The sequence below is a fragment of the Mesocricetus auratus genome, unplaced genomic scaffold, assembly GCF_017639785.1.
Source record: "Mesocricetus auratus isolate SY011 unplaced genomic scaffold, BCM_Maur_2.0 Super-Scaffold_100013, whole genome shotgun sequence".
Taxonomy (NCBI): Eukaryota; Metazoa; Chordata; class Mammalia; order Rodentia; family Cricetidae; genus Mesocricetus; species Mesocricetus auratus.
Genome location: NW_024429196.1, coordinates 82,723,908 through 82,747,909, shown reverse-complemented (window position 1 = coordinate 82,747,909; position 24,002 = coordinate 82,723,908). Strand labels below are relative to the sequence as shown.

The following is a 24,002-nucleotide window of genomic DNA, read 5'->3' as shown; positions in this document are numbered from 1 at the left end:
CACTGAACTTAGATCACAGGCACCTTTCCCTGATAAGCCATCTTCCCAGATCCCAAATTAATGTACTACTACTACTACTACTACTACTTCTTCTTCTTCTTCTTCTTCTTCTTCTTCTTCTTCTTCTTCTTCTTCTTCTTCTTCTTCTTCTTCTTCTTATTATTATTATTATTATTATTATTATTATTTTGGTTTTTTGAGACAGGGTTTCTCTGTGGCATTGGAGCCTGTCCTGGAACTCACTCTTGTAGACCAGGCTGGTCTTCTCCGCCTGCCTCTGCCTTTCGAGTGCTGTGATTAAAGGGGTGCCCTATTATGCCTAACTAAAATTTTAAAATTAATGTTTTTAAATTAATTTTAGTGGGTAGCATTTTATTTTCCTTCTTTACGCTAGCAACAGAGTACTTTTCACCTGTCATTCTCTAAAATCTTTTTCCGTTAGAATTATCTTTTTTTATTTGGGCAGAAAGAACTGGACAGATTGTTTATGTGATCATTTCAAAGCCATTTGTCATCCAGAAGGCACCTGGTTGTTGAGGCAGAAGGTGAAGAAACTGCTAGACATAGAAAATTGGAGTCTATAGAAGCTAACCAGTCATCCAACATGGCTTTTTACCTCCTTTTTTTGATTTTTCGAGACAGGCTTTCTCTGTGTAGCTTTGTAGACCCAGGCCGGCCTCAAGCCTCAAACTCAAGAGATTGCCTGCCTCTGCCCCCCCAGTTCCCAAGTGCTGGGATTAAAGGCATGTGCCACCACTGCCCAGCAACCTCCTTTTTTTTTAAGCTTCCAAAGTTAGTCATTTAGCTTTTTAGGGTTTATTGTTTGCTTGTTTGTTTGCTTGGTTTTGTTTTTGTTTTTGGGACAGGGGTTCTATGTGTAACAGCTCTCTGGCTGTTCTGGACCTCTCTCTATAGTCCAGGATGGTCTCAAGTGTTGGGATTAAAGGCATGAACCATCAGGATTGGAGAGATGGCTCAGGGGTTAAAGGCATTGACTTCTCTTCCAGAGGACTTGGGTTCAATTTTCAGAACCAACAATGGCAGCTAACAACTGTCTGTGATTCAGTTCCAGGGGACCCAACACCCATGGCAAAAAACAAAAAACAAACAAGCAAACAAACAAAAAAAAAACACCAATGCACATGGAATAAACAAACAAAAACAAATAAATAAATAGGAAGAAATAAAGGAAAAGAAAGGCACCACGGGTGCCCAGCTCTAGTTTTTATTATTATTATTATTATTATTTTTTATGTGTAAGAGAGTTTTGTCTGCATGTATGTCCATGGACCACATGTGTGCTTGGTGCCTGCAGACACCAGAAGTATAGAAGTCAGATCCCTTGGACCTGGAGTTGTGGTTGCTGGGAATGGAAAATTGGTCCTCTGCAAGAGCAATAAGTGCCCTCCAGCCCACCTAGTTTCTGGTGTTTTTTGTTTATTTTCAGCTGATCTGGCTTCCAGTATTATGCAGAGATTATTGTAGAAAATAGTTCTCAAGGTGGGGGGGGGTGTGGGAAGAGAGGAGGGAGAGGGAACTGGGATTGACATGTGAAGCAAGCTATTTATAAGTTAATAAGAAAAAAAAGAAAACATTTTTTTTTCAAAATAAAATTGATTGCAAAACCAAGGCAGGAAAGGTGGCTCAGCAGCTAAGGTTGTGTACTTTTCTTACAGACTTGGTCCCTAGCGCTTGTGTCAAGCTTTTTATAGCTCTAGGGGATCCAGTGCCGTCTTGGCGTCCTACACACACTCACACACACACATTCACACACACACACACACACACACACACACAGTTAAAAGTTAAAAATAAGCTTTAAAAGCTGATTTTTAACTTTCCCAAAGTTGAACACAATGTATGTTCTAAGGACCGAATTCTGTCAGCTTTGGTGGCAAGCCTTTACAAGTGGCTATTGAAGTGTGTGATGCATACTTCTCATCCAGACCCTGTTTCGATGGAAGTTTTACCCCCTTCTCTCTCTCTCTTTTTCTATAGCTTTTCATGGATACTGCACCAACAAAGGTATTCAGATCCTTGCCTACTTTGTGGTTCTTTCTGGTACTTTTAAACAGTGAAATCTCACCCATGAGTTGTGATCCTTGGCTGTGTCTGTTTCTGCTTGTCTGTCCTTGCTTTAGTTTGAGGTTAGGTTCAGTTCTGACTGTGGATACCTTTACAATTTAATCAGAAACTGATCTTCTTATGAGAAGAGTTGACTTCTGTGTGTGATAATACCAGATGTGATTTTCAGGTGTTTTATACATTCTGAATGCTAAGTGGTGAATATTTTTGGTAGCATTAAAATTTGTCTTTTAAAATTGAAACACCTTTGAATGTACTTTCTGAAAGAATATTTATAATCAACTCATAACAGTTATTCTTTCTGGCTTGCTTGTTTTGAGAAAGGGTCTTTAAAATAATCTTTTCCATTTTCTAGGTATTTCTGTGCCTTCTGGATAGGTCTATATATTTTTGTTTTTCGTTTTTTTACATGAAGTAGTAGGGAAATTTTATGAAATGCTAACTTCAGTTTGGTTGGGGCTCAGGGAATGGCTTTTGTGTTCTGTTTTGGGTTCTGACAGGGAATCAAGCTGGGTGCTAGGGATTATCCCAGGGCCTCATGTATGATTGCAAAGTACTGACCACAGAGCCGCTGAGCTACAGTGTTAGTCACTGTTTTATTTTACATTTTTAAAAGTATTCTGATTTATTTTGTTTTTTGAATTGCTCAAATAAGGGAGTGAGTGATCCCATACATATAACTACATATATTTCAATTATTTACTTTGTTCTTTTTTGTGTGTGAGTTTGCCTGCATGTAAGTGGACTATATGTGTGGGATGTTCAGGGAGGCAAGAAAAGGCCACAGTATCCCCTCAACTGGAGTTAGAGATGGTTGTGAGCTGCCACGTGCTAGGAATTGAACATATGTTCTCTTCAAGAGCAGTGAGTGATCTTAATCACTGAGCCATCTCCTTTGTGTTCCAGAGGAGTGGAGGATGCATTGTTCACCAGTCAGATTTTGTCTGTCTGTCTGGAAAGCACAGGAAGCTGGGCTGGAATTAATTCTAGATCTCCAGCGTTCACTGACTCCACTTCCCAGGTAGTTCACTTTTATCCCATTAAAATTCTGTCGGCAGCCTACTTTTCACACAAGCAAAACATCTTGTTCCTGATGTCACTGGAATTTGTTGTTCCTTCAGGTTCTCATTTGAAAGTGAAATTATTCTCAGCTCTGCTGTGCAGTTTATGACATTGATCTTTTTATACCCAATCCATAATGCTTTAATATCATTTACGAATTTCAAATTCTGCAAAACTCTCTATTTTAGGACCATCTCCGCTGAATCATTCTCTGTATTTTGCTCATCTGTATGAATTATTCTATGGAGTTAATTAAAATATCCATTCAATGAGAATTTATTGCACAATTTCAATGAGGAAGGAACTGGACTAAGTGTTACCAAGAGAGGGGGCAGAAGAGGAGAGGAAGATTTACAATGGCATGTCCCTTATCTCTGAACACGAGAGCAGTAGATTCTTGGTCATCTCAGTGAAGACTGTTAACAAGGACTTAACCATGTGGCTTTGTTCTTTAAAGTATCAGTTTAAGACAGTTTTATGTTGGAAGTGTCACTTGGCTATTCCTATATGGTGTCTGGTGAAAATGACCTATTTTGCGGTGTGTCTTCATGTGTTTCTGTGTGTGTGTGTTATAATTTAACTTAAAAGTTATTCTCTAATGCCTTACTTTTGTTCTTGTTAGACACAAACTAGAGTTATCTGAAAGAGGGAATCTTAATTGAGGGATTGCTTTCATCAGATTGGCCTGTGGGCTTGCTTGACTGGGGCATTTTCTTGACTAATGATAGATGTGGAAGAACTGTCCTTTATCTCAGAACACTGAGATCAATAGATTCCCAGTCATCTTAGTGAAGACAGACAGGTAACCTGGACTCAACTGTGTGACTTCAGATTTTGCCTTTCGTTCCCTCAGTGATAGACTGTCAGCTGGAAATGTAAGATGAAATTCCCCAAGTTGCTTTTGGCGTAAGTGGAAGCCACTAAATATTAAGTTGCTAAATATTTCGGTAGCTGAGCAGAAAAACACCCTGACTTTCACATTCTTTTAAAATTTATTTTTATTCTATGTGCATTGGTGTTTTTTTGCCTGCATGTATGTATGTCTGTGTGAGGGTGTCAGATGTTTGAGTTACAGACAGTTGTGAGCTGCCATGTGGGTGCTGGGAATTGAACCTCGGAGAAAGTTGGTGCTCTTAACTGCTAAGCCATCTTTACCTCCCCCTCCTTTTAGGGTGCTGAGGGAGAATTGCTTTGACAAGCATGTGTGATAGAATTAAAATTATGCTTTATGGAAGATGTTCTCAAACTGCATTTGGAATTTATTACTGAAATACTGTCTTAAGTGGTTTGTTGGAAGTACCTCATACATGAAACTGAAGCATCTTAACATGCGTTTCTTCTCCTTTTGATACTGAAATACCAGCAAGGCTTCGTGTATAAAGCTAGGAGTGTGGATTTTTAACTCCACTGTTAATGTGTTCTGATTTTAAATCATTGAAACTGAAAGGATCTAAAGCACAAACTCAAGACACATCCGAATGCATTTTCCCGTTTCATCTTTGCAGTGACTGCAGGGAGAGGTGGCTGCTGCAGAGACTCAGCAAGGGCCCTGGGAAAGACTAGGAGTGGCCTGGTGCAAGGGGAGGGGCACTCAGCACTGGATGCCTTGGGATGATGGAATACCTGGAAGTTTGAGATGTTTTCAGACTGACTTTTCCTTTCCTTTCCTTTCCTCTCCTTTCCTTTCCTTTCCTTTCCTTTCCTTTCCTTTCCTTTCCTTTCCAATTAAAAAAAAAAGGTTTTTTTGAGACAGGGTCTCACTATGTAACCAGGGCTGGCCTGGAACTGCTTTATAGACCAGGCAAATTCACAGAAAATCTGCCTGTCTCTGGCTCCTGAGTTCTGGGGTTAAGGGCATGTTCCACCACCCCCAGCTAAACATTTTTTTAAACGTTATTGTGTGAGTGTATGTGCCAACACCTGCCCTGAGGGTCTTGAGGTCAAACTCGGGCTGTCAGACTTGGCAGCTGATTCTACAGGTTTTCTCTATTTTCCCTCTAGAGCTAGCAGGAGCTGATTTTATTTATTTATTCACTCATTTAATTTTTGGAAAAGGTTTCATGTGCACAAGCTAGCTTCAAATTTAATATAGTCAAGGGTGACCTTGAGTTTCTGATCCTCCTGCCTCCACCTGAATGCTGGGATTACAGATGTATTTCCCCAGGAATTTTTCCTTAATAATAAACTTTTGATAATTTCCAAAACAAAAGGTATGAGATATTTTGAAAAGAAACATACACTTGGATTCTTTTCATCATCGTCATCATTTTGAGAAAGGGCATCACTTACATAACCCAGACTGGCCTCAAAATCATAATCCTCCTGCCTCTCAGCCTTTCTAGTGCCGGGGTTGCAGTCACTTCTTTAAATTTCTAATTGAAGCTTTGAGTTAGGAACTCCATTTTTGAATGCTTATATGGGTGCTGAGAGTGTAACTAGCAACATACTTTAGTCCCCAGATCGAATACCCAGCATCCATTACCCCTCTAATAGGAATGCTGTTTTTTTTTTGTTAGTTTGCTCTCTAATTTTAGTTTATGAGCTGGTGAAACAAGCATGAAATATGAGATTTATGCGCTGAGTAACTTTTTAATAAGACCTTTTTTTTGTAACACAAAACCCTAGGCAGTGTTGCTTTGTTGCAATTACATCATCTTTGAAGAAGTCTACTGAAAATAAACAGGCATGTGTAGAACTGCAAGTAGCACTATTGTCTAGCAAGTTACTGCTATTGTAGAGACCTGGAATCCAGCTTGGGGGTCTAGCCTGCAGTTACCAGAGTGTTCAGAGGCCTCCTATGTGTGTACTCCAGTAACCCAGTCATTGCCTGAGGGCTATTGGTGACAGAGTTTTGGGGGCCTGTCATGGTGGGCCAAGCAGTCTCCTAGGTAGAGAAAGCCTTGAAAGGAATGTTGGTGCAGTTAATTGTGCTAGAAATGGGGAGGGGGTTAGGGTTTCCTTTTTTTAGACAAGGCCTCATGTATTTCAGGCTAGCCTTGAACTCACTATGTAGTTCAATGTAGCTGAGGTTGACCTAGGTCATCTTCTACTTTTGGAAACTCACTATGACTATGTGACTGAGGCTGGCCTAGAACTCAGAGATCCAACTGCCTCTGCTTCCCAAGTGCTGGAATTAAAGGAATGTTAACCACCCCTAGCATTTTATTCTTTTTCTTTTTGATAGTACTAAGAATTTAATTGACTCAAGTTCTTATATATGCTAAGCTTGCACTCCACTGCTGAGCCTAAATGCTGGTCTCTGGGTGAGGCTCTTAAAGTACTTAACTGCAATCAGTTATGTAGTTAAGTTTTCCCTCCCTGTTTTTTTTTTTTTTGTTTGTTTGTTTGTTTTACTGTGATGCTCTAACTTCTTATTGCACCCTCTGCCCCCAGGGAATGTGATATTGTCACTGTGTTGTGTCTTGCTAGTTGGTATTTTGGACCAATGGGAGAATAATACCAAGTTGGATGTTGACAGTGTCAACCTAGCAAGGCTCTTTTTCAAGAACTCGAGTGTTCTGCTTTTTTCCTCATCAACTTGATACACTTCTGAGAACAGGGAACCCCCATCTGAGAAAAATGCCTCCATTAGATTGGCATGCAGGCAAGTTGATGTGGAAGGGGCACAGGCCGAGGTGGGTGGTGCCACCTTGCTCACCGGTGATTCTGGTAGTAGGTATAAGAAAGTGAGCCTGGAGAGTAAGCATCCTTCTTCCATGGTCTCTGGAGTCCTGCCTAGACAACCCTCTGTGTTAGTCTACAAGCTGAAACAAACCCTTTCCTCTCCAAGTTGATTGGCCATGGTGTTTTATCACAGCAACAGAGAGCAAACTGGGCCAGAATTGGTACCACAGTAGGCTGTTGCTGTGACATACCTAGCCATGGTTTGGGGAGGACGGTCCTGGAAGTGTTTGGAACTTTAGGCTAGGAGAGCCTTGAATGCTTGGAACTTGGTGAACTGTTCTGCAGGAACCTGGGAGGTGATGGTGAGAGGTTCAGATGATGGAAGTTCAGAAAAGACTGGAAGATGATCAGGGCTGTTTGTGATCTCTTCCTCCCCACCCCACACAGGGTTTCTCTCTAGCTTTGGAGCCTGTCCTGGAACTTAAGCAGAAATGACTCAAAGATGGCTGCATCACCAAAAGCCCCCACCCTAATGTGAGTAAGTTCACGACCTGCAGGCAGATCAACAGGTTGGAGAGTAGGTGCCTCAATTGGTCTAAATCCCTTTCAAGCAGCCAAGGCTAGTTTCAGCTTTTCCTGGGCAGGTTCCCTGGTTTCAATCTTACCAGCAGCTAGCTCGACTTTGAGAGGCTCTCTCAGTGTTTGTTTACTTTAGCAGAGAGGGGCCCAGTGTATCTGGTCAGTTTCAGGGACTTCCTGAAGTTATTTTGAATTGCTTACCTCCCTGTGTTTGGTGTTTTTGGTTTTTTGAGACAGGATCTAGAACTCTCTCTGTAGACCTTGCTGGCCTCTAACTCAAGAGATCTGCCTGCCTCTGACTCTGGAGTGTTTTTTGTTTTTGTTTTTGTTTTTCAAGACAAGGTTTCTCAGTATTGTTAAACCAGTCTGGCCTCGAACTCACAGAGATCCTCCTGTTTCTGCCTCCGGAGTGCTGGGATTAAAGGTGTGCGCCACTAACGCCCGGCTACCTTCCTATTTTTAAAAGCTTCTGTGCAGGATGGAATGTTTCAATCTGGGAGGATATGTTACACAACAGTGAGTTGAGGGGAAGGAGGGAGGGGTAAAAAGAGTCTGTGGGTTCTAGTCCACTGGGGCTGAAGAATCAGCCGTGATTAACAAGAGACCACAGTCGCTAAAGTGAAACCTTGGCTTTACTGGAACAATCAATGCTGGTTTAGCTGGGGCTGAGGGATCAGCTGTCATTAGTGAGACCAGCATCACTGATGTGAAGTCTTCTGTGAATGAAGTGTGTAAGGAATCCAGGTAATAAGGACCTAGAAGATGTTTTTTACAGAAGGTCTTGGAAACGTTACTGTTGCCTGATGGTTCTGTTAGCAGTTGTGTGAGGAGCACCCAGAACGTTGATGAGCAGGCAGATCTTGACTGTGGTGAATGTGGTAAGACTGGAAGAATCGAACCATTGCCAAGGTGCAGTGCCAGGAATGGGTCTCCATGGAGACTCAGCGGATTCAGAGTCAAGTTCCATTTCCAGGAACTCTTTGTTCTCAGCTAAATGGAGTATGTGCAAGTGTATGAAGCCAACCTTAAGTCTGTTTTCTAACAAGCTAGATAACAACTGTTAGGCATTCTTGGACTATTGTAAGGTAGACACACTCCAGGTTTAACTGCTCAGGACTTTGATGGTCTGTGAGACAGGCTTGAATGAAGTTATAGAGCCAGTTATAGGGATGTCATGGGTTACAGGATGTGATTTAGTAACTAAATACTGCCTTCTACTGGTACCTTTTTGGTTGCATTCTCTTACTTACCAAAGCCTTGCACCATACTTTGTTTCCTCTGGAAAGAATTCATTCTTTCTTAATACAAGGAAAATAGACTTATTGCTCACCCTGCCAGGCATGTAATTGAACAAAACAGAAGCTTTCTCCTGGGATCCAGATTCAGAGACCCAAGTCTTGACTTTGGAAGCACGAAATACAATTTACCTTAGTCCACTGAATATCAGTTGGCAGCTTTAGAACTACTAGATTAATTAGTGCTTCTCATCTTACCTAACCCTTTAAGCCTGCTCTAAGGGTGCAGTTACTATTCTGTGTTCTTAACATTCATGTGTGCCACAGTTCATGGTGACTTCTGGTCACACTTGATGGCACTGCCTGGGAACCATTTAAAAAAAAGACAGAATTGTCCCTAATGGTTTAGAAATATTGGGGGGTGTTCTCAGGGACAAGTTTGGGAACAATAATGGGAACAGGAGACCCTCTCTCAGAACAAAGAGGGCGGTGAATAGCTCAGTGGTAGAGGACTTGCTTAGCACGCACAAGGCTCTGGGTTCACTGCATAGGAACATACATACAAATTTTTCATGTTTTATTAATTACATTTATTTGTTGTTTATCTGTGTGGGGGTGGGTGTGTGTCATGGCATCCTCAGCTCTGAAACCTCATACTGTTTGAATAGATGGCCTCTTGGGGATTGTTGGGTACCAGGGGACCATCATGTTTCACACGGGCTAACTCCACATTGTCACATCAACTTGAGAAATATATCCAGAGCTTTTTGTCCTTTAAAAAAAAAAAAAGCATGCACACAGCTTGTCTTAGGAGCCTTTGGCTTCCCACTTCCTGTGGGGCTGATGCCAGGCCTGTGCAGCACAGTGGCTGTGGTGGGGAGCTAAATGACACCACAGGGAAATCAGTTGTCATTAAGTGACCTGTAAGTAAAGGTGGGGGTGCCTGACGGAGCAGCCTGGCTTGGCCGTCTGGGTTGATGATACAGGGTGCTTGGTGGGCACGACTGTAAGCGTTTCGTCGGGATGGGTCAGGACAGGATGGAACAGGAGTGAGTGGGTCAGGTATTCTGGCACTCGGGAGTCACAGAATACCCAGTGTTACACGGCTCAGGTGGAAAGGTATCCTGGAGCTCGGGAGCCAAGGATACTGAGTGTTACACAGCTCAGGTAGAAAGGTATCCTGGAGCTCGGGAGCCAAGGACCACCACAGGTTGCAGTAAGCTTGGCAGCTTACAGCCTTGCCTCAGAGAAAGGCTTCTCCGGTGTATCAGCTCCGCTCCGGCAGGACAGGGTCTTCCAGCTGGGGATGTTCGCCTAGTGTAGCAGTTTTGCTCCGCAGGAGGTTTCTCGGGCGAAGTTGCTACAGTTCAGCTCTGCTCCTGGAGAGCCGAGCGGAGAGCAGGGAGCCGGGCGGGAGCAGAGTGTAACAACTCCGCTCTGCCAAGGAAGGTTTCCCGGGCAAGTGTTACAGCGCTGCTCGCTCTGCTCTGCTCTGCTCTGCCCAGGGTCGCCTCTGCTCGCTCTGCTCTGCTCTGCCCAGGGTCGCCTTTGCTCTGTCGCAGCCGCAAAAGAAGATCTTCACCCGAAGCTCATCCAAAGGTGTTTATTGGAAGACAGCTGGACCAGCCAAGCTGAACATACACAGGGTTTATATAGGGGTTCCTGGGGTTGGGGAAGTTTTTCCAGGGTAGGGATTGGTCCGATTTCAGTGCTGAGCTCAGATTGGCTAGAGCTCTGCTCCGGGATTGGTTACTTTTTACACAGGATTAGGGTCAGATTTGGCTCTGGTTTCAGGGCCAAAGTGTGTTTCTTTCTCTGGTCCTTTTTAGCCTTTTGGCTCCAATTTTAGGGCCAGGGTACATTTCTTTCACTGGCTCTGATTCCAGGGACAAAGTGTGTTCCTTTGGCACTGGTTTTAGGGTCAGGGTACATTTCTTTGGTTCTGGTTGCAGGGCCAAAGTGTGTTTCTTTGGCTCTGCTCAGGGTGTGTTTCTTTGACTGGTCCCTTTTCCCTACATTCCCCCCTTTTTTGTTTAATAAAACTGGGGTTTGGAAAAGGGACGGTGTTATCATTAGACTACTTCCTGCTGAATGGGGGCGTCGAGGTTTATGGGGCAATCTTCATCTTTGTCCAGATGTGTCCAGGTGTTGTAGCTTTCTGGTTCCTTAGCTAGGGGCTGATAACCCTGTAATAACAACTGGTTGAAAGTTTGGTTAGAAATTTTTTGAACTTGTTGTTGAAGGAATCTAGACAAAAAATTTATAAGACAGGGTGCCACTAGTAGAATTAAGAAAACAGAGAGAAGAGGAGTTAGAAAAGGTAGCATCCAGTTCCATATTGGATTATTAGTGATCCACTGGCCAGAGCTATCAAGTTGTTCTTTATATTTTTGAAGGTCTGTTTGAAGTTGTTGAATTTTATCCTTTACTATTCCTGACTGGTTAACATAAAAGCAACATTCTTCCCCGAGAAAGAGGCAAAGTCCACCTCTTTCTGCTGTTAGTAAATCTAGTCCTCTCCGATTTTGTAGTACTACAGCAGATAGGGAGTCTATCTGACCCTGAAGGGTGAGGATGGTTTGAGCTACCTGTTGGAAATCCTGGATGAATTGTGAGGAAAGCCTATGGTACATCGTTAGGGAAATGGTTAATCCTGCTGTTCCTGTGGCCACACCTGCAGTTATGCCCAGAGCTGCCAGGAGGGGTATGATCTGAATTGCTCGCTTGTCATGTCGTCCTGCTATAAACTTAGTGATGGGAATTGGTAGGGGCTCTTCACCAGGTATCACTCCTAATTTAGGGAAGAGGAACACCAGGGTACATGTCCCAGACCAACTGGCAGGCAGGCAGTGGTATACCTGTGTGCCACAGAGAATCGACGCACTGTGAATGTTTGGACATAGGGGCTGTGTGGTAGTATTAAGCGTTATGGTATTGTTGTAGTCTTTAGAATCTAGAATGTCCACAAGGTGTGTTCCTGCTGAGCTAAAGCAGTCTGAGATACCGAAGAGAGAGATGTGGGAGAGATAAGGGTTGGTAGTAAAGTTTGGCTCAGAGCAGTTTAGAAGTGGCAAAGTGGGAAAATCTGTTAAGACAATGGGTGAGGCCACAAAGGGTGGTTGTGAGTTTGACCCAGGAGGGACACGCAACCAGCATTCTTCAAAGCGGTTAGGCAAGACATTATTTAATAGCTGGTATGTAGAGATTAAGGTTTGAAATAAGAGATGGTATGACAGGTGTAGGAAGGAGCTGGGATTAGTATTAATAAGGGGTGTCTGATATAGAGGGCGAGCAAGAAGGGAGAAGGAAGGAATCCAAGAACGTAAGAAGCTGGCCATTCCTAGGAAGGATAAGATTTTATCCTTTGTGGTGGGGACTGTAAGTGATTGTATTAGGTTTTTTCTATCTAGGGTAATAGCCTTATGAGTTGGAGTAATAGTTAGTCCTAGGTAAGTTACCTGAGGAATGGACAGCTGGACCTTAGAGGGTGATACCCTATATCCTCGGCTACATAGAAAATTTAACAAAGTAGAGGTGTCGGCCTGGCTTATTTCTAGGGATGGACTAGAAAGGAGAAGGTCATCTACGTACTGTATCAACTTGGATTTTGGGAGAGACAAAGAGAATAAGTCAGAGGCTAGGGCCTGACCGAATAAATGGGGGCTGTCCCGGAACCCTTGAGGTAGGACTGTCCAAGTAAGTTGTGTAGAAATGTGTGTGTCTGGGTCAGTCCAAGTAAAGGCAAAGATATTTTGTGACTGGGGGTCCAGAGGAATAGAAAAGAAGGCATCCTTGAGGTCAAGGACAGAGAAATGAGAAGTTTTTGAAGGGATGGCGGAGAGTAGAGTATAAGGATTGGGAACTACAGGATGAAGGGGCACTACTGCTGAGTTAATAAGTCGGAGATCCTGAACCAGGCGGTAGGTTCCATTAGGTTTTTTGACTGCAAGTATGGGGGTGTTGAAGGGGGAAGAAGTGGGGCGAAGAAGACTTTTTCTCAGGAGGTCAGAGATGAGAGGTTTGAGTCCCCTGAGACTTTGGAGTGAAAGTGGGTATTGAGCCTTAGTTATATATTTGGCAGGGTTTTGTAGTCGGATGATTAAAGGGGTGTGATGTTTGGCTATAGAGGGATTTTGGGTGTCCCATACCTGAGGATCTACCTGAGAGGATGGTAAGGGAAGAAGTGTGTCAGACTGTGTGGTTTGTAGGAGGAGGAGAAGGGGAACAGCTGGCAAACCTGAGGCCAAACGGATAGGAGGAGCAAAAGAAATGGAGGCTCCCACTTTGGCTAAAAGGTCCCTTCCCAGCAATGGGATGGGACAGGTTGGTATCACTAGGAAGGAATGAGTAAGGGGGATACCCTTAAAGATACAGTTAAGTGGTGGGGTTTGTTGGGCCTGATAGAGCTGTCCTCCTACTCCGACAATAGAGGAACAAGAAAGAGTGGTTGGTCCCCAAAAATTTGTCAAGACTGAAAAAGTGGCTCCAGTGTCCAGGAGGAAGGAGATAGGCCTCCCTGATACTATGATAACTACCCGAGGCTCCCTGTCGGAGATGGCGGTGGTCAGGCCAAGGGAGCCCGGGTCCCATCGTCAGTCATCAATGGCCAGGCCAAGGAGGTCAGTTGAAGGGCGATCTGGGATTGATGTCCCCATGCTGTCAGGAACATGGGGGCAATCAATGCTCCAGTGTCCCTCTTGATCGCACCTTGGACATGGTCCTGGTGGTTTACGAGGGTTTGGACAGGCCCGGGCCCAGTGGCCTTCCTGACCGCATTTGAAACAAGGACGTAGGAGCCTTTGTCCTTTGGGAGCCTGGGCTTTCGTTTTGGCTGGCCAAGAGGTTTTAGCCATCATCAGGTATTTTTGTTTTTGGGCCTTTTTATCCCTTCCATGGTACACCTTGAATGTCACATTTAGGGCTTCTGACTGTGGAGTTAAGGGGCCCTTTTCTAGACGTCTGAGTTTGGCCCTAATATCAGGGTAACTTTGGGAAAAAAAGTAGGTCATAAGGAGTTGGTTTCCATCTTGAGTCTCAGGATCCACATTGGTGTATTGTAAGAGGGCCTTTGTAAGACGGTCTAGGAATTGGGATGGGTTTTCATCCTTGTCCTGGATGACCCTTTGGATCCTTTCATAATTTACTGCTTTAAGAGCAGCCTTACGGAGACCAGCCAGGAGACAAGTTAAAAGCCGCTTCCTAGCTAGGATGTCCCCTGGGGTATTGTAATCCCAGTCAGGCTCCTGGTCAGGAACTGCCATAGATCCAACTGGGTAGGTATCATCAGTTTGATGGATGTCATCTGCATAGATTCTAGCCTGTTCCCAAACTCGCCTGCGTTCCTCAGGGAGGAGATTGTTGGTAAGAATCATGTAAACATCATGGAAGGTAAGGTTATAGGACTGGGTAATATACTGGAATTCTTTAATAAAGGTGGAAGGGTTGGCACTATAGGATCCCAATCTTTTGTCTATTTGGGAGAGTTCAGTCAATGAGAAGGGGACATGAACTTTGACTAAGCCATCCACCCCAGCAACCTCTCGCAAGGGGAGAACTGGAGCTGGTTTAGGTTGGGGAGGTAAAGGGTGTGGTCCCTTAGTGGAGCGGGACCGAGTAGTGGGAGGACTAGGGACTGTTGGTGGTGAGCTGAAGGAGGGTGCCAGTGAATGCTGACTAGGGTGACTTGTCACTGAAGAGGGAGGAAGGGAAATCGGAGGGGCCAGCACAAGAGGGGAGCTGAGGGTTTTGTTCGACGGGGAGAAGGCTCATTGGCTGGATCAAAAGTAGTAGAGGGATCATCTTGTTCAGACTTCCTAGCCAAAAGGAGTTGAGTGGGAGAGCATGAGGCACAGAGAGAAGGCTTGGAGCGTAGCAGAGAGAAAGCCTGGACATAGAAAATCTCCTTCCATTTCTCCAATCGCTCACAGTAGTTGTAAAGGTCCCGAATAATATTGGGATCGAGGGTGCCATTACGTGGCCATTTGGACTGATTATCTAAATGGTATTTAGGCCAAATTTTATTGCAAAAGCGAATAAGTTTAGAACCCTTTAGTTCAGGTGTCAGGTGTAGAGACTTGAGGTTTTCTAGGAGGCATCCCAAGGGGGAATGGGAGGAGTACGGATGACACGGTTCCCATGGATGAGAAGGAAAAGGTCACTGCAGCCTGTAGTCAAGGGCGTCCCCAGGACTCAGGGAGGACCACCGAAAGAGGACCAAGCCGTTCAGAGGGTCGTCACCCAACTCAACGGGGTCAGGCTTAGCCCGGCTAAGCCAGAAGAGACTCGGCGCCTGGTACCAGGGCTTTTCTAGAGGCCAGAAGGCGTAGACGGAAACCGAGCTCTAAAAGGGTCTCATCCAAAGGAAAGGGTCAGGATTGGAATCGTAGAAGCCGCAAGGGCCTAGAGGAGCTGTGCAACGACAGCCAGCTCCAAGGGAGGAGGTCAGGAAGGGACGCAATGACCCGGTGGGGCCTAAGGAAACTGCAGGATTGCAATTTCAAGGGTGGTAGGATGGGGTAAGGTAAGGAGGGTCAGCTGTAGCCTTAAGGGCCTTGGCTGGGGTACCTCTGTCTCTACAAGTATCCCTGACTTAGGGAGCTGAAACACCAAATGAAGGGGAGACTTACCCAATCGTTGATGGTGGATGTAGTGTCAAGCGATTGGTGAGCTGGAAGGCGAGTCTGCTGCAGGCCAACTGGAGATGAGAGATAGGGTCCCAGTGCGGCTCAGACCACGAAGGGGAGCACAGGCACCAGGAGAGCCTATCCAAGTCACGGGTAGACTGAAGATGAGGGATAGGATCCCAGTGCGGCTCAGACCATGAAAGGGAGCACAGGCACCAGGAGAGCCTATCCCGGGTTTCGGCACCAAATGTAAGCGTTTCGTCGGGATGGGTCAGGACAGGATGGAACAGGAGTGAGTGGGTCAGGTATTCTGGCACTCGGGAGTCACAGAATACCCAGTGTTACACAGCTCAGGTGGAAAGGTATCCTGGAGCTCGGGAGCCAAGGATACTGAGTGTTACACAGCTCAGGTAGAAAGGTATCCTGGAGCTCGGGAGCCAAGGACCACCACAGGTTGCAGTAAGCTTGGCAGCTTACAGCCTTGCCTCAGAGAAAGGCTTCTCCGGTGTATCAGCTCCGCTCCGGCAGGACAGGGTCTTCCAGCTGGGGATGTTCGCCTAGTGTAGCAGTTTTGCTCCGCAGGAGGTTTCTCGGGCGAAGTTGCTACAGTTCAGCTCTGCTCCTGGAGAGCCGAGGCGGAGAGCAGGGAGCCGGGCGGGAGCAGAGTGTAACAACTCCGCTCTGCCAAGGAAGGTTTCCCGGGCAAGTGTTACAGCGCTGCTCGCTCTGCTCTGCTCTGCCCAGGGTCGCCTCTGCTCGCTCTGCTCTGCCCTGCCCAGGGTCGCCTTTGCTCTGTCGCAGCCGCAAAAGAAGATCTTCACCCGAAGCTCATCCAAAGGTGTTTATTGGAAGACAGCTGGACCAGCCAAGCTGAACATACACAGGGTTTATATAGGGGTTCCTGGGGTTGGGGAAGTTTTTCCAGGGTAGGGATTGGTCCGATTTCAGTGCTGAGCTCAGATTGGCTAGAGCTCTGCTCCGGGATTGGTTACTTTTTACACAGGATTAGGGTCAGATTTGGCTCTGGTTTCAGGGCCAAAGTGTGTTTCTTTCTCTGGTCCTTTTTAGCCTTTTGGCTCCAATTTTAGGGCCAGGGTACATTTCTTTCACTGGCTCTGATTCCAGGGACAAAGTGTGTTCCTTTGGCACTGGTTTTAGGGTCAGGGTACATTTCTTTGGTTCTGGTTGCAGGGCCAAAGTGTGTTTCTTTGGCTCTGCTCAGGGTGTGTTTCTTTGACTGGTCCCTTTTCCCTACAACGACACCTGCTCCTTTCTGCTTTTACCAGTGTGTCCTCTGGAGGCATACGACTTCCTTAAGACATAGAGGAATTCCGTTGCCCCTATCCCACTTTGTCTTAGAAAGTTCTTGCATGCCATCTGATCCAAAGCAGGCAGTTTGGTGTGCAATTTGCTTCCTCTTGAGCTACTTAATTACCTACCACCAGGCATTCACAGAAGCCCTGCTGTGCTGCGATAATCAGAAAATGAGCTGAGGACAGGGCAGGTAGCGATTGCGTAGCATGTGCAAAGCCTGGAATTCTATCCTTAGCCCTGCTTCAGCCAGGCAAGGTGGTGCATGCCTGTACTCAGCGCTGGGAACATCTGGAATCCAAGGTCAGGCTGAGCCAGCCTGTACTACATGAGACCCTGTGTCAAAAAAAGAAAAGACTGCCTTTTTTTCCTTAGCCCTAGCTGCACATGGGGGTGGTTCTGAGGAGTCAGAGCTTTGATTTACCCAGATGTCACAAGCCAAGTGATGTTGTACAGTTACTTTGTCTTCCTTGTCTGCTGTTAACCTTATTTATTAGGTTCAGGGTCTGGGTCCTGGCAGCCCTGAGAATCCAGCCTTGGCCACCTGTTCTCGGCATGAGTCATAGTGAAAATCAGAAAAAGAAATTCAGTGTGGCCGCATTGAGAAGAGGAACAAAGAGATCCAGTCCCCCCAAGTCTATGTTTTAGGGTTCTGATAGGAAATTTAGGTTTAAATATGGGTCCAAGTTTGGTAGCAAGGCACACACCTTTAATCTCAGCACTCTGGAGGCAGAGTGACTTCCAGCACTCTGTGACTTCCAGGTCAGCTTGATCTACCTAGAAAGTTCTACTAGGCCAGCCAGGGCTACACAGTGAGACCAGGCTCTAGGTATGCTTAACTAAGCAAGACTGGTTGAGGTATGGTCCCACTTACCATCATTCTCTGGGAAGACACAAGACACCCCAAGACCAAATTCTCAGCACAGAGATTTGTCCCAAGGGAACAAAGGACAGGGAATAAGAGACAAAGACAGGAGATAGAGGATGAGGGAGAAGGGGACAAGGGAATGGGTGGGGGAAGGGATGTTTTTCCTGGTGGGGGAGGGGAGGTAGGAGGAGCAGTGGCAAAGGACTGGTTAGAGTAGACAGACCCTTAGATGTTTGGCAGTTTGTGAAAGTAAAAGGCATATTGGGAATTGTTAATCAGGGCAGCCAAAGGGGGCTTTTGATGGTTGGACTTCAATACTCGGATGGATGGACCTCGGTAGTCAGCCTCTGGAGGAAGAAGTGGCCAAATAAAGGACTAGACCTTGGTGCCTAGCTTCAGGGACGTAATCTGGTTTTAGAGGAGAAGAGAAGGACAAGCAAGGCCTGCCAGAACCACGTTTGCCATTCTGAGGCTCCCTAGAGTCCCTTCCAGTCTAGGCTCCAGGTTCTACCAAAAATCAGTTCAGTTATCAGAAGATCCCTCCTCTGACTGGCCCCAGACTTCAGGCTCTCCCTTTTTTCTCAACGTGGGATTTCTGGTGAAATCCTAGTTTCTTGGAGTGTATAGAAGGGAGGGGCAGTGTCTCTTGAGAATGTTTTCATTCCTGCCAAGATGGTGACACTCCTTATGGTGAAGTGGGGGGTGACTGTGCCTTTATCATCAACTGCAGGACAGACTCCGTTAGTATCCTTTTCGATCCTTGTCTTTCCATCTGGTCATTAAAGGGGTATTGTTTAAGTGCCTGTTGTATGCCTGTGCCCTGCAGGGGGATCCCTAAGACTGAGAAGCTCAGTACTTGGGGGTCAGGACTCATGCCTCCAAGGCCTCCAGAGTGGCAGGAAAGCCCAGCTCCTTGTGTCTGCTTTGCTGCCGAGGGAGGCTGTAGGTCTCCCACTTCTCAGCAGTTATAAAGTAGAACTGAGAGACATGTCGTCTGTGAGTTCGCTGTGCACTAGAGCAGCCAACAAGCAGTGTAGGCAGACACCATCCCTGCCGAGGGCTGTGCTGCAGGAGTTGGGGGCTCTGAGGAGTGAAGCTAGTATATAGAAGGGGCCACTCTTTTATTCCTCGTTCATAATCTAGTTCATCTTTTAAATAGTAGATTAATACTTAAACAAAATGTGGTTAACAAGCCGGGCGTTGGTGGCGCACGCCTTTAGTCCCAGCACACGGGAGGCAGAGGCAGGCGGATCTCTGTGAGTTCAGAGGCCAGCCTGGTCTACAGAGCGAGTTCCAGGACAGCCTCCAAAGCCACAGAGAAACCCTGTCTTGAAAAACCAAAAAGAAAAAAAGAAGATAATAATAATAATAATCATTAATTAGAAGATTAGAAGTTTTAAAAATGTAGTTAACATGTGAGGAAAGGCAGACAATCCTAAGGAAAAATAGTTTTGAAGCCCTGGGGTTATAGCTCTGTGGTAGCCCACTTGCCTAGCATGTACAAAGTCCTGCCTCTGGGCTGGAGAAAGGGCTCAGTGGTTAAAAGCACTGGTTTGCTCTTCCAGAGGACCCTAGTTCAATTCCCGGCACACACATGGCAGCTCACAGCTGTCTGTAGCTCCATTTACAGCAGATCTGGCATTCTCACACAGACATATATGCAGGCAAAACATCAATGCACATAAAATAAAAATAAGTTATTAAAAAAAAAAGTCCTGGCTCAATCCTACCATTCACCACCACACCTCCCCACAAAGAACACCTGGTTTCTGGGAACTTTCTTTGTTAAGACCTCAGCACCACAGTCCCTACTTTTAAATTTTTTCTAGTCCTCTTATTACTATTTTTAAGCAAACAGTTTTGACTGAAAATCAAAATAATAACTTATTATTTTTGAGACAGTTCTATTGTGTAGCTCTGGCTGTCCTGGAATCAGGCTGGCCTCAGACGCAGAGATCCACCTGCCTCTGCCTCCCAAGTGCTGGGATTGAAGATGTGTCATCATGCCCAGCAGATAAAATTACTATTTGAAGACTCTTAAAAAATTTTTTTTCTATCCTTAATGTGTTTTCTGGCAAATCTTTGAGTCAGGGTCTCTGTAGCCTAGGCTAGCTTTGAATTCCAGCTGAGAGTAAACTAAACTAGACTTCTTTCTGGTCATCCTACCATACTGCCCACAGTTCTGGGATTACAGGTTGACATCCCATAGTAGTGTTAGGCAGTGCTAGGGAGACAACCCCGGGCTCCCTGAATACTAAACCAGTGCTCTCTCAATTGAGCCTCATTCCCAGCTCATTTCTTTTCTAGTTTTAGATTGCAATATAATTTATCATTTAGGATTTTAAGATAATTAGGTTAAGATTATCCTTCGTTGTGTTCAATATAGAACACTTTGTTAGTACTTTTTTCCCCAACTCTAAAAGTTGTAAAGATTCTTTAATTTTTAAATTTAACTTGTAAGTTTATTGAATGTGTGCATATATGTTTGTTTGGCATTTCCACATGCATGTGAGTACCCGTGGAGGCCAGAAGAGGACATTGCATCCCCTGGATCTGGGGTTGCAGGTGGTTGTGAGCTACCTGATGTAGGTACTGGGAACCAAACTCAATTCCTCTGCAAGAGCAGGTACAGCTCTTAACTGCTGATCTGTCTCTGGAGCCCCTGTGATTCTTTCTTAAGCTACCTTCTCACCTCCTTGAAATTATAAAATCATGGTTACATGCAATGAGATGTATAGTTTGAGTTTTATCAGGTGTATACACCCATGAGCCACTTCTGTTATCTCTCTTCCCTTGGGGGCCCCTTTCCACTTGTCCCATATCCACCCCTGGTCACTTGTTTCTAACCCTGTGGGCCAGTTTTACCTGGGGTTGAACTTTGTGTGTACAGACTCTCTGCCCGTGTTGATGTGAACATTATACACACCTGCATCTTTGGTTGTTGCTGGAGTAGTGTTCCAGTGGGGGAGTCCTTGCTCTCTTACTGATGGTCTCTGGATTGCTTCTAGTTGTTGTCTGTGACAAAGCTGCTGTATTTGTATACCTGTTCTTTGTAGACACTTGGAACATCTCTTGGGTATTTACATAGAGGTAGAGGGTCAAGGTCAAAGGGACAATTGAGTAACTTGTAAGAGACTGCTAAACATTTCCAGTGGGGCTCTATGTGTATGTGCGTGCTCACATGTGTACAGGTGAGCATTCAGGTGTGTGCAGGTGGGTGGAGGCCAGAGGTCAGTGTTGGGTGTCTGCTTTACTCATTCTCCACCAGTTTGCACCCCTCACACTATCAAATGGGGGCTCTTTCCTGTGTCTCCCTCTCTGTTAGGGTTAGGGAGAAGTGAGGTTAGGTTTGAGTGTTTTAGTTTGCTCCTCTGTTGCTGTGATAACGGTCACAACCAAAATCAACTTGGAGAGGAAAGGGTTTATTTCACCTTACGAGGTCACAGTCCATGGTCTGGATCACTTAGGGCAGGAGCTGAAACAGGAACTGGAGACCATGGAGGGGCTTGCTCAGCTACGTTTCTTGTACAGCCCAGGCTCACCTGCCTAGGGATGACACCACCACAGTGGGCCATTAGCAATTAAGGAAGTGTCTCAGATTCCGCATGCCAATCTGATGGGAACAGTTCTGCAGTTGGGATTCCCCTTCCCAAGCAACTCTAGGCTTATGTCAAGCTGAAGCTGACAAAGGCACAGAATTGGATTGTCAGCCGGGCATTGGTGGCACACACCTTTAATCCCAGCACTCAGGAGGCAGAGACAGGTGGATCTCTGTGAGTTCGAGGACAGCCTGGTCTACAGAGCAAGTTCCAGGACAGCCTCCAAAACAATACAAAAAACAACATCAACAACAACAAAAAATTGGATTGTCAAAAGGAACTTGGGAGGATGCAAATAAAACTTAAGCCAGTCCAGGGAAAACAAAGGATGTTCTTTTTGTGGGGTGGGGCAACGGTGTGTGTGTGTGTGTGTGTGTGTGTGTGTGTGTGTGTTATCAAGTTATGCTAAGAGACACTGAGTTCTTTCTGATTTAGGTTAGGACAGGTGTTTGGAAAGCCCCAAGGACATTGCTGGATAAGGGCCTTCTTAAATTCCACAGGATAATGGGCCTGATTAGTATATGATTCAGGGACAGGACAGTAGTCAGTCAGCTCTGGGCCTGAGCACAGGGAAGCTAGTGTGTTCTTCCCCTGCCCACCCACAGCTTTTCATTTGAGACCTTTGTTACCTGGAAGGCTGTGTTTGCAGGAAGGTCAGGCTCCCAGTTTGATACTTTTCTGTGTTAATGGACATTAATATTATTTTGTGGATTTTAGTACTATATGAATATGATGATGGTAGTATTGTTGTTTCTAATTTTAGCCTTTCTAATTGATGTGAAGTGCTACTTTAGTGTGATTTTAATTTGCATTGCTCTAAAAAAAACCTTTTTTGAGTACTTCTTTTCATCATCTACAGGCTATTTATTTATTTATTTATTTATTTGGTCAGCTATCTTCAAGTGTTTTGCCCTGGTTTCCATTTTTAAAAATCAGGGTGGTGTTGGTGGCAGTGCATGGAGGCAGAGGCCAACTTTTCTTGAAACAAAAAGACCCCACTCTTCTAAAGAAGGCTCAGCTTCCTAATCTGTGGAGTGCCACCTCATGTAGAGCTGGGTGCTGAATATCAGGGTAGCTAAAAAAATGACAATAGTAAAAGGTTTCTAAAGTGTGCAGTGAGCACATGTTAATTCAGAATCAAACCAGAATGACCATGAGGTGTTCCTGGTAACTAGCCCTTGATTGTGTTGCCTGAGTGGCTTCATTGCATCCTTGGTTTTGAAATACAACACAACGGTATTTCACAGTTTTCACTGTGCATACTTCTCTGTGCAGTATTAACTAACACTGCCTGGAACAACACTTAACACTGCAGGGTCTACTGAATATACAGTTCTTTTCTCACAGGCATTAATTATAGAAAGCAAAGGCTTTAGTAATAGTTCTGGATGCCATCCTCAGCGTGTATATGTCAAATAGTTGTTTTTTTCAAATAGTCTATCTTTGGATTGTGTTATAGTAGAATATTTGATTTTAAAAATTACTGACTTAAGTTTGTTAAAACAATCAATCTTGGCCGGGCGTTGGTGGCACACACCTTTAATCCCAGCACTCGGGAGGCAGAGGCAGGTGGATCTCTGTGAGTTCGAGGCCAGCCTGGTCTACAGAGCAAGTTCCAGGAAAACCTCCAGAACAATACAGAGAAACCCTGTCTTGAAAAACCAAAAAAAAAAAAAAAAAAAAAAAAAAAAAAAACACACACACACACACAAAAGTCAAATCTTTGAGTTCTGCCTTGAGATTGGGACAGAATTCAGACAGTTTCTGAAATGACTTTAAACATTTATGCCATTTTGTACTGTATATTTATGTAAAATGGCATGCGTTTTCAGCATTGGTGACTGTAAAATCAAAATGTTGATGAACTCTGAGATCTTGAAGATGCTTTGTGTACTGCATTATCATCCAAAAATTCATTCTTTATGTGAAAATAACCAAACACATCCATCTAGTTAGTAGGTAAATGGTAAAGTTTGTATGCCAAATAATTGCTTAAAAATAATTTTCCTTCTGATTTACCAGTACATATTTGATTTGTATGCCTATTTTATACACCTCTGTTTTTCCTAAATTAATATAAAAAATTCTAAGCCGGGTGGTGGTAGTGCACACCTTTAATCCCAGCACTCGAGAGGCAGGGGCAGGGGCAGGGGCAGGGGCAGGGGCAGGGGCAGGGGCAGGGGCAGGGGCAGGGGCAGGGGCAGGCAGATAGATCTCTGTTGGTTTGAGGCCAGCCTGGTCTACAAATTGAGTTCCAGGACAGGCTCCAAAGCTACACAGAGAAACCCTGTCTTGAAAAACAGATAATACAAACAAACAAACATACACACATACATACATGCATTCATACACATACATGTATATATAATAATTCTGTGGGCAAAGTGGTCTCAGGTGAAAAAAGTTTAAGAAGGCCTGAGGTTTGTTGAAAATGTTCCTTCATGCAAGTTTTTGTTTTGAAATGAGGTAAATATTGAGGCAAATCCCTTCTGAAATTACTTAAATAGAAAAATAAGAATTTGCTAAAGTTCCTGGCTTGTAACTTAGATAGGCAGCCATCTGTCTAACGTGCCTATTCTGTGACTTCTTCCTGGGTCAGCTCTAACCATTGTGCCGGCTGGGCATGACATACTAGTGATACAATCTGACCACACTCCTTGGCCTCCTGCCGTCTGACCTGTGCCAGTGTTGTAGTGAGAGTGTCATTGCTGTGATTAATACCATGACCCAGAGCAACTTGGGGAGAAGAGGATTTATTTTAGCTGAAAACTCCCCGGTCAGATTCTGTCACCGAGAGAAGGCAGAGCTGAGGCAGAGACCATGGAGGAAGCTTACTGGCTTGCTCTTATGGCTTACTCAGCCGGCTTTCTTAACAAATGAGGACCATCTGCCTAGGGGATGGCATCACTCATGGACGTGGGCCTTCTGAATCAATCATCAGTCAAGAAAATGCCTCCACAGATTTGCCAGTCTGATTAACGCAACCCCTCAGTCGAGATTCTCTTTCCAGATAAGT

At 44.9% G+C, this 24,002-nt stretch overlaps 1 protein-coding gene across 13 annotated transcripts in view; it reads left to right on the top strand.

The window, feature by feature from the left end:
• Positions 1–24,002, top strand: part of Cdc14b (cell division cycle 14B) — a 93,688-nt gene that overhangs the window by 9,153 nt on the left and 60,533 nt on the right. The window lies entirely within an intron of this gene.